The sequence below is a fragment of the Bos javanicus genome, chromosome 27, assembly GCF_032452875.1.
Source record: "Bos javanicus breed banteng chromosome 27, ARS-OSU_banteng_1.0, whole genome shotgun sequence".
Lineage (NCBI taxonomy): Eukaryota > Metazoa > Chordata > Mammalia > Artiodactyla > Bovidae > Bos > Bos javanicus.
The window spans coordinates 31,575,140-31,590,394 of record NC_083894.1 but is presented as its reverse complement, the minus strand read 5'-3'; the positions used below and the strand labels follow the sequence as shown (position 1 = coordinate 31,590,394).

General features: G+C 39.8%; 1 long non-coding RNA gene across 1 annotated transcript in view; it reads left to right on the top strand.

Annotated features, from left to right (window-relative positions):
- Positions 1 to 1,261, top strand: part of LOC133239984 (uncharacterized) — a 44,080-nt gene extending 42,819 nt beyond the window's left edge. Inside the window, exon 3 of the long non-coding RNA XR_009734064.1 lies at positions 435 to 1,261. This is a non-coding gene — a long non-coding RNA (uncharacterized LOC133239984). The remainder of the gene's footprint in view (positions 1 to 434) is intronic.
- Positions 1,262 to 15,255: the final 13,994 nt, after the last annotated feature.

Below are 15,255 nucleotides of genomic sequence, written 5' to 3'. Positions count from 1 at the left end.
TTCCACTTTGGTGCAAATGAAACTATTCCTGACCCTGACTGAGTTATAGGGACTACTTCCTCTAAACTTGGGGGCATTTGTTTCACTGATCTTAAATACCTTCTGACATGCATGAAATGATCAAATCTCAACTGAAGACCAGGTAGATCTCCAAACTTGTTCTCTCTGATTTTTTTCTGCTCTCTGCTCCTCTGCCCTGTAAACTCTGCCTCCTCATCCTCTGTGGGCTCCTATTTCTCTCATTTAGCCAGAGAAATGGAGAGCCACCTCCTGGGCCTCCCCCATCTGCACATAGCCTATCTCCAGGAAGTCAGTAGGGACCATTATAAGGCTCATTTCATTTGTTTCCTCAATTCTCAGGGACCATAGTCCTTTATTATGTGATATTTTGTGCTTCAAAAAGTATGTATTTTGCCTGTTCTTTGTTGTTTCAGGAAAGAAGGCAAATTGAGGCACTGGTACTTCCTTTTGACCAGGAACTACTTGGGACCAGCAGCGAGTTCCTTAGACCTTCACTAAACTATGCCAAGGTACCAGAAAGGAGAAAATACTGCATTCCAGGGTAGAGTACAGATTCTTTCAATGGTCTCCCAACTAGCCCACAGACACTATACTTCCTTGCCCATACTGTCAGGAAAAGTTCAGCTTACTTTCCTTGTAGCCTCTGTCTTCTCACCATGCAGTAAGTTTATACCATCTAGTTGCTAATTTTTAAATCTTTTATAGGTGTGAGCCACTATTCTCTGAATCCCTCAGATTTCAGGGGATGGATGTGATTTCTCTGAGAGCTTTTCGTGAGCTCCCCTTCCATGACCTTAAGAGCTCTGACAACTCTCTAAGGATATGCTCTTTGCCTATCTCCAATCTTCCAATGAATTAATAGCCTTATTTTATAAAAGCTGGAGATAATTAATAAGCTAGTAGTCATGAAACAGTCTTCCAAACTTTTAGTATATCTTGCATAGGTTATCTGACAGCTATTGTTCTCAGCTTTTTGAGGCCAAACAACTATAAAGTAGGAAAAGTCTCTTTGGCTAACCTGTTTCATATACAATATCTTATGCATAAGACACTTGTTAGCATGTAGTCAAAGTGCTATGACAAACCTAGACACTATATTAAAAAGCAAAGACAACACTTTGCCAACAAAGGTCTGTATCGTCAAAGCTATGGTTTTTCCGATAGTCATGTACAGATGTGAGTTCAACCATAAAGAAGGCTGAGTGATGAAGAATTGATGCTTCTGAATTGTGGTGCTGGAAGAGACTCTTGACAGTCCCTTGGACTGCAAGGAGATCAAACTAGTCAACCCCAAGCAAAAATCAATCCTGAATATTCATTGGAAAGACTGATGCTAAAGCTGAAATTCCAATACTTTGGCCACCTGATGTGAGGAACTGACTCATTGGAAAAGACCCTGATTCAGGGAAAGATGATAGGAAAAAGGAGCGGGGGGCAGCAGAGGATGAGATGGTTAGATAGCATCACCGACTCAATACATGAATCTGAGCAAACTCCAGGAGATAGTGGACAGGGGAGCCTGGCATGCTATAGTTCAAGAGTCAGACTGAACAACAACAACAACCAAAGCACATAGAAATACTGCCTGCCAAATAATGTGCTTTCAGTAAATATTTGGCGAACAAGTACATGAGCAATCAAGGGGGATGTCAGCAGGTTTGCTAGCATATTATAAAACCTGCAGGGTTTACAGATGTTAAAACACTCATAGAAAGGAATAAGAAATTATCAATGATTTCAAAAAATTCACAAATGCAACCAAATGATGTGACTTTTTCCACACAGCAGACTTCACATCAGCACCAGTAGACTCTCAAAGCCAATAGAACACTATCTCCAAGAAATATTTTGCCAAGAAAACAAAGTTGCTTCCAATCTGAAATTTTGTACAAGAGTGAGGAACAAAGTAAAAATATTTTCTGACACACACAAAAAACTGAGATAATCTATAAATTACAAACAACAGTAAAAGAACTTTGAAAATCTATTCCATTTAATAGGAAAGAAAATGGAATCAGGAAAAAAGCAGGGGAATATTAAAAGTAAATGTGAAAAAGAAATTTTTAATATGTTTTTGGTTTGGTTTGGTTTGTATGCTGCTGCTGTTGCTTAGTTGCTTCAGTCATGTCTGACTCTGTGCAACCCTGTGGACTGCCGCCTGCCAGGATCCTCTGTCCATGGGATCCTCTGTCCATGGGATTCTCTAGGCAAGCATACTGGAGTGGGTTGCCATGCCCTCCTACAGGGGATCTTCCCGACACAGGGATTGAACCCGGGTCTCCTTCATTGCAGGCAGATTCTCTACCACCAAGCCACCATGCTAGTAGAATTTAAATATGGACTGCCTACTCACAATACTACTAATGATGTAATTTGTTGTTTAAAAATGAGATGAAACTGAAATAGAAGCAATAGCATAGGAATGGAAGTATGTCAGAGTTAAAAAATTCCAAAGCTAATGCGCCATTCTACAAAAGGATAGAGACATTGGCTAACTAGAATTTAGGGGAAATTTTAAAATTAGTTTAAAAATGTTTAAGAGTAACCACTAGGAATAGAAACAAGTTACATAGCTTCAAGTAGAAGTCAGGAGGAAAAAAGAAAAACAAGAACATCTTTAAAAATAGTTTTCAAATAGGAAAAACAGGATGTTTCTATTAAGCCCAAATAAAATAATGAGATGGGTTTCCCAAGTGGTGCTAGTGGAAAAGAAACTGTCTGCAAATGCACGATACAAAGAGATGCAGGTCTGATCCCTGAGTTGGGAAGATCCCCTGAGGAGGGCATGGCAACCCACTCCAATATTCTTGCCTGGAGAATCCTGTGGACAGAGGAGCCTGGTGGGCTACAGTCTATAGGGTTACAAAGAGTCAGACACGACTGAAGTGACTTAGCACGCATGCACACAAGACAGTGAGAAAAAGCAGCCTCTGAGATCCAGAAACTGACCTGACAATTACAAGGACACCTGAGAGTTTTTACAAGTAAACCTGTCACTCAAAGCTGGGCTATGCCATTCTCCTGCTGGACATAAATAATCTTACAGAACAGCAACTTCAGATCAAGTTGCTGTGAGACAATGATAAAAAAGAGTTGAAACGGGAACACTATTATATGGTCTAAACGGACTCACTGTCAACGAAACATCCACGAAATACTGAGCGTCCCCCTCTCCTGGCTAATATGAGTGAATGCTGCTTGTTTTTCTTTTTACAGTCACAGCTTTTCTCTGTCTCTCACCTGCCCTCCTTCTAGCTAAGATTTGTAAGATACTCAGTTATAGAACTGTCCCCATTTTCTGATAGCATTCAATTCACAACAAACCTCCTTTTTCTCAGACCTTCCCACAAACCACCTCATCAAAACTGCAATCTAATAACAGGTCCTTTACAAAACCCTCTTTCTGACGCCCCTCTTCCACGTCCCCCATGGTATGCAATCTCCCATGATTCAGTGGCTTATAAGCCCAGTGTGGACTGACGTGGGCATTGCTGGGTCTTTGGCTGGAGGACACTGACACCTACAAACAGAATAAAATTTAAATGATATCATAGTGCACTCTTCTCATCAGTTTGTTCCTAGATCTAAGAACAAAAGCACCATTTTTTTATTATGGTTGTAGGTATCAGTATTCTCCTGCCAAAGACCCCAGCAATGCACACATCAGTCAATACTGGATTTATAATTGCCTCACATGGTCAGAAAGGCCATCATAAAAAATCCACAAATAATAAATGCTGGAGAGGATGTAAAGAAGTGGGAACCCTCTTGCACTGTTGGTGGTACTGTAAATTGAAACAGCCAATATGCAGAACAGTATGGAGGTTTCTTAAAAAAAGTAAAATTAGAGCTACCATATGACCAGCCATCCCACTACTGGGCCTATACCCTGAGAAAACCGAATTCAGACAGACACATGCACCCCAGTGTTCACTGCAGCACTATTTACAACAGCCAGGACATGGAAGCAACCTAGACGGCCCCCGAGAGATGAATGGATAAAGACGATGTGGTACGTACATACAACCAATAGTACTCAGCCATGAGAAGGAACAAACTGGGACCATTTGTAGATGCCTGCATGAACCTAGAGTCTGTCATACAGAGTGAAGTTAGTCAGCAAGAGAAAAACAAAAATTATATATGAACACATACATGTGGAATCTAGAAAAGTGGGACAGAGGAACCTATTTGCAAAGCAGAAATAGAGACACAAACATAGAGAACAAGTATATGGACATCAAGCGGGGAAAGGAGGGTGGTATGAATTGGGAAACTGGGACTGACATGTATACACTACGGTGTGTAACAGATAGCTGCTGCCAAGACGCTTCAGTCGTGTCCGACTCTGCAACCCGAGATGGCAGCCCACCAAGCTCCCCGATCCCTGGGATTCTCCAGGCAAGAACACTGGAGTGGGTTGCCATGTCCTTCTCCAATGCGTGAAAGTGAAAAGTGAAAGTGAAGTCGCCCAGTCGTGTCCGACTCCTAGCGACCCCATGGACTGCAGCCTACCAGGCTCTTCCGTCCATGGGATTTGCCAGGCAAGAGTACCGGAGTGGGAAGCAGATAAAGAGCACAGGGAGCTCAACTCAGAGTTCTGTGGTGACCTAGATGTGTGGGAGGAGATCCAAGAGGGAGGGGATATGCATGTAAATATAGCTGATTCACTTGCGCAGCAGAAACACACTGCAAAGCACCTATACCCCAATAAAAAAAATCATAACTCCAATAGTTCCTGAACACCCCCAACCCTGGCCAAGAAAAAAAGAAAAACCTGTTGGAATGTTTCATTTTTTTTAAAGTACAGAATAATATGGTAAGAGTGGTATTTTGCCAGTATCAATTTTCCCTTTCAGAAACATATCTCTTCATTTATATATATCACAGTTTATGGTTTCTTTGTAGTTTTATTCATACAGATATTGTATATGACTTGTCAAATGTTATTTCTAAGTGATACATAAAAAGTTATTCCTTGATATTTGTGTAACAATATTTTACACAGATATTTATCTATATTTCCTTATATAGTTTTAGGATATGCCTCAAGTATATTCCTGGAGGGTCTCAGGTGGTACGGTGGTAAAGAATCTTCCTGCCAATGCAGAACTCATAGGAGACTCATGTTCAACCCCAGGTCGAGAAGATCCTCTGGAGTAGGAAATGACTACCCACTCCAGTATCCTTGCCTGGAAACTTCCATGGACAGAGGATCATGACGGGCTATAGTCCATGCGGTTAAGAGTCGTGTCTGATTGAGCAACTGAGCACATATTTATTCCTATATGTTTTTATTATTTGTTATTATATATCATTATTATACTTAGTTTTTTAATTCACTAATACATTTGCTTTTTTGACTACACCAAAGCCTTTGTCTGTGTGGATCACAACAAACTGTGGAAAATTCTTAAAAAGATGGGAATACCAGACTATCTTACATGCCTCCTGAGAAATCTATATGCAGGTCAGGAAGCAACAGTTAGAACTGGACATGGAACAACAGACTGTTTCCAAATTGGGAAAGGAGTACATCAAAACTGTATATTGTCACCCTGCTTATTTAACTTATATGCAGAGGACATCAAGTGAAATGCCAGGCTGGATGAAGCACAAGCTAGAATCAAGATTGCAGGAGAAATATCAATAACCTCAGACATGCAGATGATACCACCCTTACAGCAAAAGCAAAGAGGAAATAAAGAGCCTCTTGATGAAATGAAGATCATGGCATCTGGTCCCATCACTTCATGGGAAATAGATGGAGAAACAGTGGAAACAGTGTCAGACTTTATTTTTTGGGGCTCCAAAATCACTGCAGATGGTGACTGCAGCCATGAAATTAAGACGCTTACTCCTTGGAAGGAAGGTTATGACCAACCTAGATAGCATACTGAAAAGCAGAGACATTACTTTGCCAACAAAGGTCCATCTAGTCAAGGCTATGGTTTTTCCTGTGGTCATGTATAGATGTGAGAGTTGGACTGTGAAGAAGGCTGAGGGCCAAAGAATGAATGCTTTTGAACTGTGGTGTTGGAGAAGACTCTTGAGAGTCCCTTGGACTGCAAGGAGATCCAACCAGTCCATTCTGAAGGAGATCAGCCCTGGGATTTCTTTGGAAGGAATGATGCTAAAGCTGAAACTCCAGTACTTTGGCCACCTCACGCGAAGAGTTGACTCATTGGAAAAGACTCTGATGCTGGGAGGGATTGGGGGCAGGAGGAGAAGGGGACAACAGAGGATGAGATGGCTGGATGGCATCACTGACTCAATGGACGTGAGTCTGAGTGAACTCCGGGAGTTGGTGATGGACAGGGAGGCCTGGCGTGCTGCGATTCATGGGGTCGCAAAGAGTCGGACACGACTAAGTGAGTGAACTGACTGACTGACTGATGAAAGTGAAAAAGGAGAGTGAAAAGGCTGGCTTAAAACACAACATTCAAAAAACTAAGATCATGGCATCTGGTCCCATCACTTCATGGCAAATATATGGTGAAACAATGGCAACAGTGTCAGACTTTATTTTTGGGGCTCCAAAATCACTGCAGATGGTGACTGCATCCATGAAATTAAAAGACGCTTGCTCGTTGGAAGAAAGGCTATGACAAACCTAGACAGCATATTAAAAAGCAGAGATATTACTTTGTTGACAAAGGTCCATCTAATCAAAGCTATGGTTTTTTGTTTTTTTTTTTCCAGTAGTCATGTATGGATGTGAGAGTTGGACCACAAAGAAAGCTGAGTGCTTTTGAAGTGTGGTGTTGGAGAAGGCTCTTGAGAGTCCCTTGGACTTCAAGGAGATCCAACCAGTCAATCCTAAAGGAAATCAGTCCTGAATATTCATTGGAAGGACTGATGCTGAAGCTGAAGCTACAATACTTTGACCACCTGATGTGAAGAACTGACTCATTGGGAAAGACCCTGATGCTAGAAAAGATTGAAGGCAGGAGGAGAAGGGGGTGACAGAGGATGAGATGGTTGGATGTCATCACTGACTCGGTGGATGTGAGTTTGAGCAAGCTCCGGGAGTTGGTGATGGACAGGGAAGCTTGGCGTGCTACAGTCCATGGGGTCACAAAGAGTCAGACACGACTCAGAGACTAAACTGAATATCTTTTGGGGGATTAGGGGCAGAGAGAGCCTTTACTGAATTTTTTTAAATTTTATTGTAGTATAGTTGACTTACAATGTTGTGTTAGTTTCAGGTGTATAGCAAAGTGAATCAATTATATATTTACATAAGTATTTATGTGTGTTTGTGTGTGTGTGTGTACATCTATATCTATATATATATACTTATATATATATCCATTCTTTTTCAGATTCTTTTCCCATATGGGTCATTACAGAATATTGGGTAAATTTCCCTGTGCTAAACAGTAGGTCTTTATTAGTTATCTGTTTATCACCAATAATTCATCACTTCCCCCCACGTTTCCCCCTTTGGTAACCATAAATTTGATTTTGAGATGTATGAGTTGGTTTCTGTTTTGTAAATAAAGTTTTATCAGATTCCACACGTAAATGATATCATATGGTATTTGTCTTTATCTGACATAATTCACTTAGTATGATACTCTCTAGGGCCATCCATATTGCTGCAAAAGGCATTATTTTGTTCTATTTATGGCTGAGTCATATTCCATTATATATATGTACCACATCTTCTCCCTAACATCATACACAAAATAAAACTGAAAATTGATTAAGACCTAAATGTAAGAATGGATAGTGTAAAACTTTTTAGAGGAAAACCTATACAGAATTTTTTTATATAAATCACAACAATATCTATTTTGATTCACTCCCTGGAGTAATGAAAGTAAAAGCAAAATAAACAAATGGGACTAAATTGAAGCTACAAACTTTTTCAGAAAAAAGGAAACCATAAACAAAACTAAAAGATAACCCACAGCACGAGAAAAAAAATTTGCAGACAATGCAACCAAGAAGGGATTAATCTCCAAAATATGTAAATAGCTCATGCAGCTCAATATCAAAATAAAACACACAACCCAATTTGAAAATGGATGGAAGGTCTAAATAGACATTTCTGCAAAGACACACAGATGGCTAACAGGCACATGAGAACATGTTCAACACCACTAATTACCAGAGAAATGCAAATCAAAGCCTTAATGAGGTATCACCTCACAAGGTCAGGAGGGCCATCAAAAAAATCTGCAAACAATAAATGCTGGAAAGGATGTGGAGAAAAGGGAAACTTACACTGTTGGTAGGAATGTAAATCGGTGTAACCATTATGGAGAACAAAGAGGGCTTTTTTGCGGAGTTGGAAGGGAGGAGTATAGTTGCTTTACAATGTTGCCTCACATTGTAAACATAGTGAATCAGTTATAAGTATACATACAATCCCCTCCATCTTAGACCTCTGCTTCCATTTCTCCCATCCCACCCACCTAGGTTACCATGGAGCACCAAGCTGAAGTCCCTGCGCTATGCAGCAGGATCCCACTCGCTATCTGTTTAGGCATGAAGTGCACATACATTAACCCCAGGCTCTCAGTTCATCCCACCACCCCCCATATCCACAGGCCCATTCTCTACGTCTGCGTCTCTATTCCTGCCCTGCAAATGGCTTTCTTAAAAAACTAAATAGGGGACTACCATGTAACTCAGCAATCCCCCTCCTGGGCATATAACCAGAGAAAACCATAATTCAAAAAGATACATGCACCCCAGTGTTCACTGCAGCACTATTTACAACAGCCAAGACACGGAAGCAACCTAAATGCCCACTGACAGATGAATGGAAAAAGAAGATGTGGCATGCTAATATCTATTTTTAACTTTAAATTCTCTGGTATATTTTCTTCATATCTAGTATTAAGAATAAAATGATTGACTAATTCATTTTTTAAATGTTGTTTACTTATTTTTTGGCTGCACTGGGTCTTCGCTGCTGCAGTAGACTTTATCCAGTTGGAGAAAGGCTGCTCTCTAGTTGGGGTGCACAGGCGTCTCATTGCGGTGGCTTCTCTTGTGCAGCATGGGCTCTAGGGTGGGTGGGCTTCAGCAGTTGGGGTGTGTGGGCTTCTGGAGTTATGTCTTGCAGGCTCTAGGACGCGAGTTTTAATAGCTGTGGCATACGGGCTTAGTTGCCCTGAGGCATGTGGAATCTTCCGGGAACAGGAATTGAACTCACGTCCCCTGCACTGGCAAGTGAATTCTTAACCAATGAACACCAAGGAAGTCCTGACAAATCATTTTTGATAGACGTTTCAGAATATGTATATATCCCTGAGTACAGATTTGACCATATACTATTCATGATCATACAAATATAAAGCTCTTCTTCTCCTTAATTCCTAAATAATCTGAGGTTGTAATGATCATACTTTAGCTATTTAGGAAATTTGACTTTTTTCCAGTCAGTAGAGCTTTGTCTCTTTAATTTTTTGTACTCAATTTCTATTTTTTAGAATATGATAGTGATAGAATCTTACCTATGTATTAACTGAAAAGTTCTTATCTTTCTCATGTATATTCATTTAAAATAATTTTCCATGAATAATTTATAAGGTAATATATTCTCCAGAAGATAGAAGTATATACATGTATACTTAATACACGTTCTCAATATATATTTCTCAATATACATGCGTCTTTATGAATAAGATTTTTTGTATACACTAAGCTCCAAAGTGCAAGGACTCTATTTCTTTTTCATGATTGCATCATTAAAACCTGGCACAATGCGAAACATATTAAGAAATAGGAAATAATTATTCCCATTTATTCTTTTTCTCTAAATGATCTCTCAAAAACTAAAAGATGTGTTAAAAATCCCTCACTACTATACTTATATTGACTGTTCCTTGCATATTTAAAGGCATTTGTTAGATATATTTACATTCTACCTTATTTGGCATATCAAGATTTAGAACTGTTATATCTTCATTACGGAATTTTCCATCAAAATAAAATCAGCTTCTTTGTTCACACTACTTTTGGAATTGATTCCATTTTTATTATATCCAGCAGTTCTGGAGTTATTTTCCTTGGTATTTCCTGATACATCTTTGTCCCAATTTTTAACTAATTGAAATTCTCTTATAGTTGTACTTCTTATAAAAACTATATAAATGCTGTGTTTCAGTTGTTTTAACTAATATGAGCCTTTGGCCTCAAAAAGGCAAAATATCCCAAATATTTCTTATGCTTTTAGTTTTTATGCTCCCATTTGTTTATTATATGGTGTTTAATAAATATCTTTTATTTGCTTCTACTATTTTCCTAATAAGTTAGGAGATATATGTCATATTTTAAGAGTATGTACTCTCAGATATCAAGAATCATATACTTTCTCAACCCACTGGTGTAACAAAGAACATCATTTATTGCTTCCTGTCTATAAATATTAGAAAAGCAGCATTTTCTTACTCTTCCTGCACCCTCTCTACCAATTCCCTGCCTCTCAATCAACATGTGTTAAATTCCACTGTTCTGTTATTATTTTCTGTCAACTCTCATCTCTTATTTTGGAGTCTCTTTTTATGAATATTCTTGAGCATATAAACCACCTCCTTAATGAAATTTACTTTTATATCCAATGATGAATAATTTTTGGAAGTATGTTTTCATCTGCAGCTTAAATTCTCATTTGTGTTGCAAATGATTTTTATGGACTTCATCTTGGTTTTTTTCCCTTCTTCTGTTTCTTCTTTGCTTCCATCCTTCTTGAGGAAAGACAAATCCACTCACCTAAGCCAGAGAGTACATTGTGGTTGGTTCTCATTATTCATGGCTTTCTGACTCCTCCTCTCAAACCACAAGCAGGAAAGCTAAATAAGACCCACTTGCCAATGTGTTATTCAGCCTTTCAGTTAGAGTGGCTGGCCTGAACAGTCTTTTCTATTTGGCTTGATTACCTTTCTACTAGGAACAGAGTTTAATCTGTAAAATCTGAAGCAGTCTGTGGTTCTTCACCTATCAAAAATGATAAGTGAAAAAAATTCAGCTCTCTGAATATCATTCTGCAACTTGCAGCCTTAAAAACTTGAAACATAACTTGTAACACATCATGCCCTTCCCATCACAGACATAAATTATGTCTCATATAGAAAAGTGTTTGGCAGAATAATTGCAAAAGACGAGGAGCATCCCTGCTCAACAGAAGTTGGTTTTCTTCCTTTTGAAAATGGAAGACCACTCCTCCCTGAGGTGCGGGTACACAAGGATGTGGTGGATTAAACACTTGAACAACTTTTTCTCCATGTGATTCATCATCCTGCCTTAGGACTTCATCTGACCTGTGATGCATGGAAATTCCCCATTAAATATGGCATGTCTTAGGGCCTAGGACCAGGCCATTACTGTACTATTGAAAACAGGCACTTTTTTCCTCAATGATAACAGAAGGACTGCTGCTGAAGCTGAAGCTCCAATACTCTGGCCATCACATGTGAAGAGCTGGGAAAGATTGAGGGCAAGATGATGCTGGTGCTGGGGAAAATTGAGGGCAAAAGGAAAAGGGGATGACAGAAGATGAGATGTTTGGATGGCATCACTGACTCAATGGACATGAGTCTGAGCAAACTCCGGGAGACACTGAAGGACAAGGAAGCCTGGAGTGCTGCAGGTCATGAGGTTGCAAAGAGTTGGACATGACGTAGCAACTTAACAACAGCAATGTAGTGTAGCGTTAGTCGCTCAGTTGTGTCCGACTCTTTGCGACACCCCTGCCAGGCTCCTCCATCCATGGGATTTCCCAGGCAAGAATACTGGAGTGGGTGGCCATTTCTTTCTCCAGAGGATCTTCCCGACCCAGGGATTGAACCTGGGTCTCCCGCATTGCAGGCAGACTATGCACCATCTGAGCCACCAGGGAAGTTATTTGAGACAAATTCTTAACTTTGCCACACTTAGTGGTGTAAGAGGCCAAGTCAAGTAAATGCATCTATTTGTACGATTCTATTTGCACTAGTAATGTTGTCTTCTTCCTAGAGAAATGGGCCTGTATCCACAATCATAAGTGATCAAGTGTTGCCTCAGCAGAAGATATAAAAGAGAGGCTCACTGTTCAACTAAAACTCTTGTTGCAAGCTGATTCCTGTCACTTCACGTCCCTTTCACCTCCCCAGTGTTTTTCCATGTCTATCCATAACAACATTCATTCATTTACTTGTTCCACAAATGTTATTTCCCTTGCTCTGAGGTAGGCACTGGAGATATACTGGTGGATAATACAAGCATAGTCCTTGCTCTCATAGAACATATAGTCTAATAAGAAGAAAGCCAGTACACAGGAAATAAACAGATAATGAAATACTTATTAAAAAGTTATGTTACGATGAACACTGAGCCAAGGCAATGAATGCAAAAGGGAGTACTTTAAACAAGGCAGCAGCAGACTCCTTTTCCTTTAAGTTGAGAACAATGAGAAGCGGCCAGTTTTGTAAAGTTGTGTAAGGATGACAATCTGTGTTCTGGGCAGTATTGTAAGTGGGAAGCACCAGGAGCAGAAATAAGGAGAGTGATTAAAGGATACTGTGGATGGATTCATCACATGAGATTTGGAGAGGTTCTGGCATAAACTAGAACATATAGATTTTGAAGGTAAAGAATATGGGATATAAAAAAAAAAAAAGAATATGGGATAAATTCTAAAGCCATTGAAGGATTTTTGAGAGTTACCTGATATTTTAAGTGGGGAATAATGTGATACATTTTAAAAACCTGATTCTGTAATAGGAAGTGGAGAAGATGTAGAAAAAGACTAGAAGCAGTAAGACTGTTTTCACGATTACAATCTCCACCCAAAAGGCGACACATTTTAGTCCAATGGTTAAGACTCTGCACTTCCAAGGTGAGGGGTACAAGTTCCATCCCTGGTCAGGGAACTAAGATCCCACATGCCTGATAGCATAGCCAAAAAACAAACAAACAAAAGGAAGGGAACACATTTGAAATACATTTCAGATGTAGAATCACTATGGCTTATCATTCGTTTGGAGATAGGATACTGAGTATAGAGACAATAAGGGATGCCTCTAAGGATCTTGCTTGAGCAACTGTAGCAGGAAGACTGAAGAAGAAGAATGGGCATGGGAGTTTCTAGCTGATAAAACAATTCCAGCCTTTACCAGATTATCCTTGATCAGAAGGGCAACTAAGTCCCAATTCTCCTCTGGAAAAAAAAAAAAAAAAAGGTATAAAGCATCAAAGACTAAACCAATCAGATTTTCTTCTAACTACCTGATTGGCAGAGTCTGAGATTCCGACTTTTCTAGCCACTCTCTGCAGGTCAGATGCCCATTTGGGTAACAACCCAGCAGTGCTCATAAAAGGTCAGTTTTGTTCAGCATCTGGAATAGCTTCACCTGCATATACTCACTTATTGTACACTTGCTGCTATGAATCCTCTCATGGATTTTATGAAGACTCGCTGTGTTTTAGTGATAAGGATCTTAAGTTGTCACTTTTGCTTCAAAACTCTAAAAATTGGGTGGTACACAGACTTAGAAAGGCACTATATCTTGAGGATAGCAACAAAATGCTGCAACAAAACGCTGAGGAAGAGGACAAGAGCCTGGCTTGGAAACCATTTTTGGTATGATTGTTTAAAAAACGTTTTTTACACTGAACTACATTACATTGTCATTAATGCAATGCCTGGGATTTTGAACCACCACTGGTCTAGCTAGCTGACACTGACATGTCTTCTTATAACTATGTCTGACAACCCACAGCCCACTAGTCCGCCAGCTTACAGTAATATTTATGGACACCTTTGAACTCAATCACATAGCAAGTAAGACACACAGAAGAAGGAAAAGCAATGGCAACTCTTAAATAACACTTGTCTTATTTTTCCATTTTGCTTAGGAATGAAGTTAAGGGTTAAATGCACATTAAAGGAGAAAAAACAATGCCTGCTATTCGGGAAGCATGAACTGGGTGGTACAGCTGAAGAACAAAATTCAAGAAACATCACACAGTAGATTTTCTCTCCCCAAAATGAAGCATCATTTCAGGTTGCCACCTACATATGTCAATTTAATTATAAAACAGATTTTTATAAATCACAAGCAATAATGGGGTGCTGGGAGAGTGGGTGTGTGTGTGTGTGCATGCATGTGTAATTTTTAAATATTCACTGTGCAGATTTTACACTCCAGAGAATTAATCAAACTGTCAGGCCCAAAACCAAAAACTGAAAAGCACACACAGTGGTATGCCATGGTAACTTAGCAACCAGAGCTGAAGAGGTTAAGACAGAAATTGCTGTCATTTTCTTATATTTAAGAATTTCTACCTGACTGTCTCCCCACTCTCGCCCACCTCCCAATCCCAAACACAGATTCGGAGTCCTGCAGGTGGTTGTTCACTGAATCAAATCTTTTATATATTTTAATGATCTTGTGTTTGACAAATTCTATTTGTAGAGGACATGAGGAATCACCTACTGAGTACAGAATTTCAGAGCATCTGTGGATACTTCATTGATCAAAAGTGTAAGTCTTTTGTGCACAACACAGGTGTTACCAACTGGACTGATCATTTCCCATGAGGCTGAGATACACAGACACACAGACACGCACACACACACACACTATGGGCAATTCCTATACATAAGTAAGGTGCTCGAGGGACATAACCAGTTCCATGACAGGTCTGTTCTGGTTCTAAATAGTAATTCCACTGCCACAATGACAGTTTTGCAGCAGCCCCTGAATGTGCACCACTGTAGGGCCTTCAGATAGTAGGACCTCTATTGGCAAGGAAATTCTTAAAATACATAAAGGAGTTCTTGATTGTAAGATCTGAGCAAAGAGCAGAAATTCTTTCAAACAAAGGAGGGGGGAAAAAGCATTACTCTGGTACTTCAAATGCAGATCCATTTAACAGTTTACATAATGCCCCAATGGCCTTGAATGAGTGAGGGAAGAGGGGATGGCTTATCTGATCCCTCCAACCTCACCAGCACTGGCCTGTCTACTGAGTACTCTCTACACCAGGTTCTCACATCAAGGAAAAGGACCTTATTGAGGACAGCATTGGCAAAGGTGAAGTACCACCAACTACATCATTCTCCTTCTCCACTTCTACCCTAGGGCAAGTTGCTGATGAAACCGTATGTTTTCTCTAAGACAGATATGATTAGTGATAGAGTGAAGACTTTCGAATCCATCTTGACAGTTGCACGCTTGTGCTGCATTTTTGGAGAGCCTTCCTAAAAAAAAGTCAGAATCTAAGGTACTGTGTGAA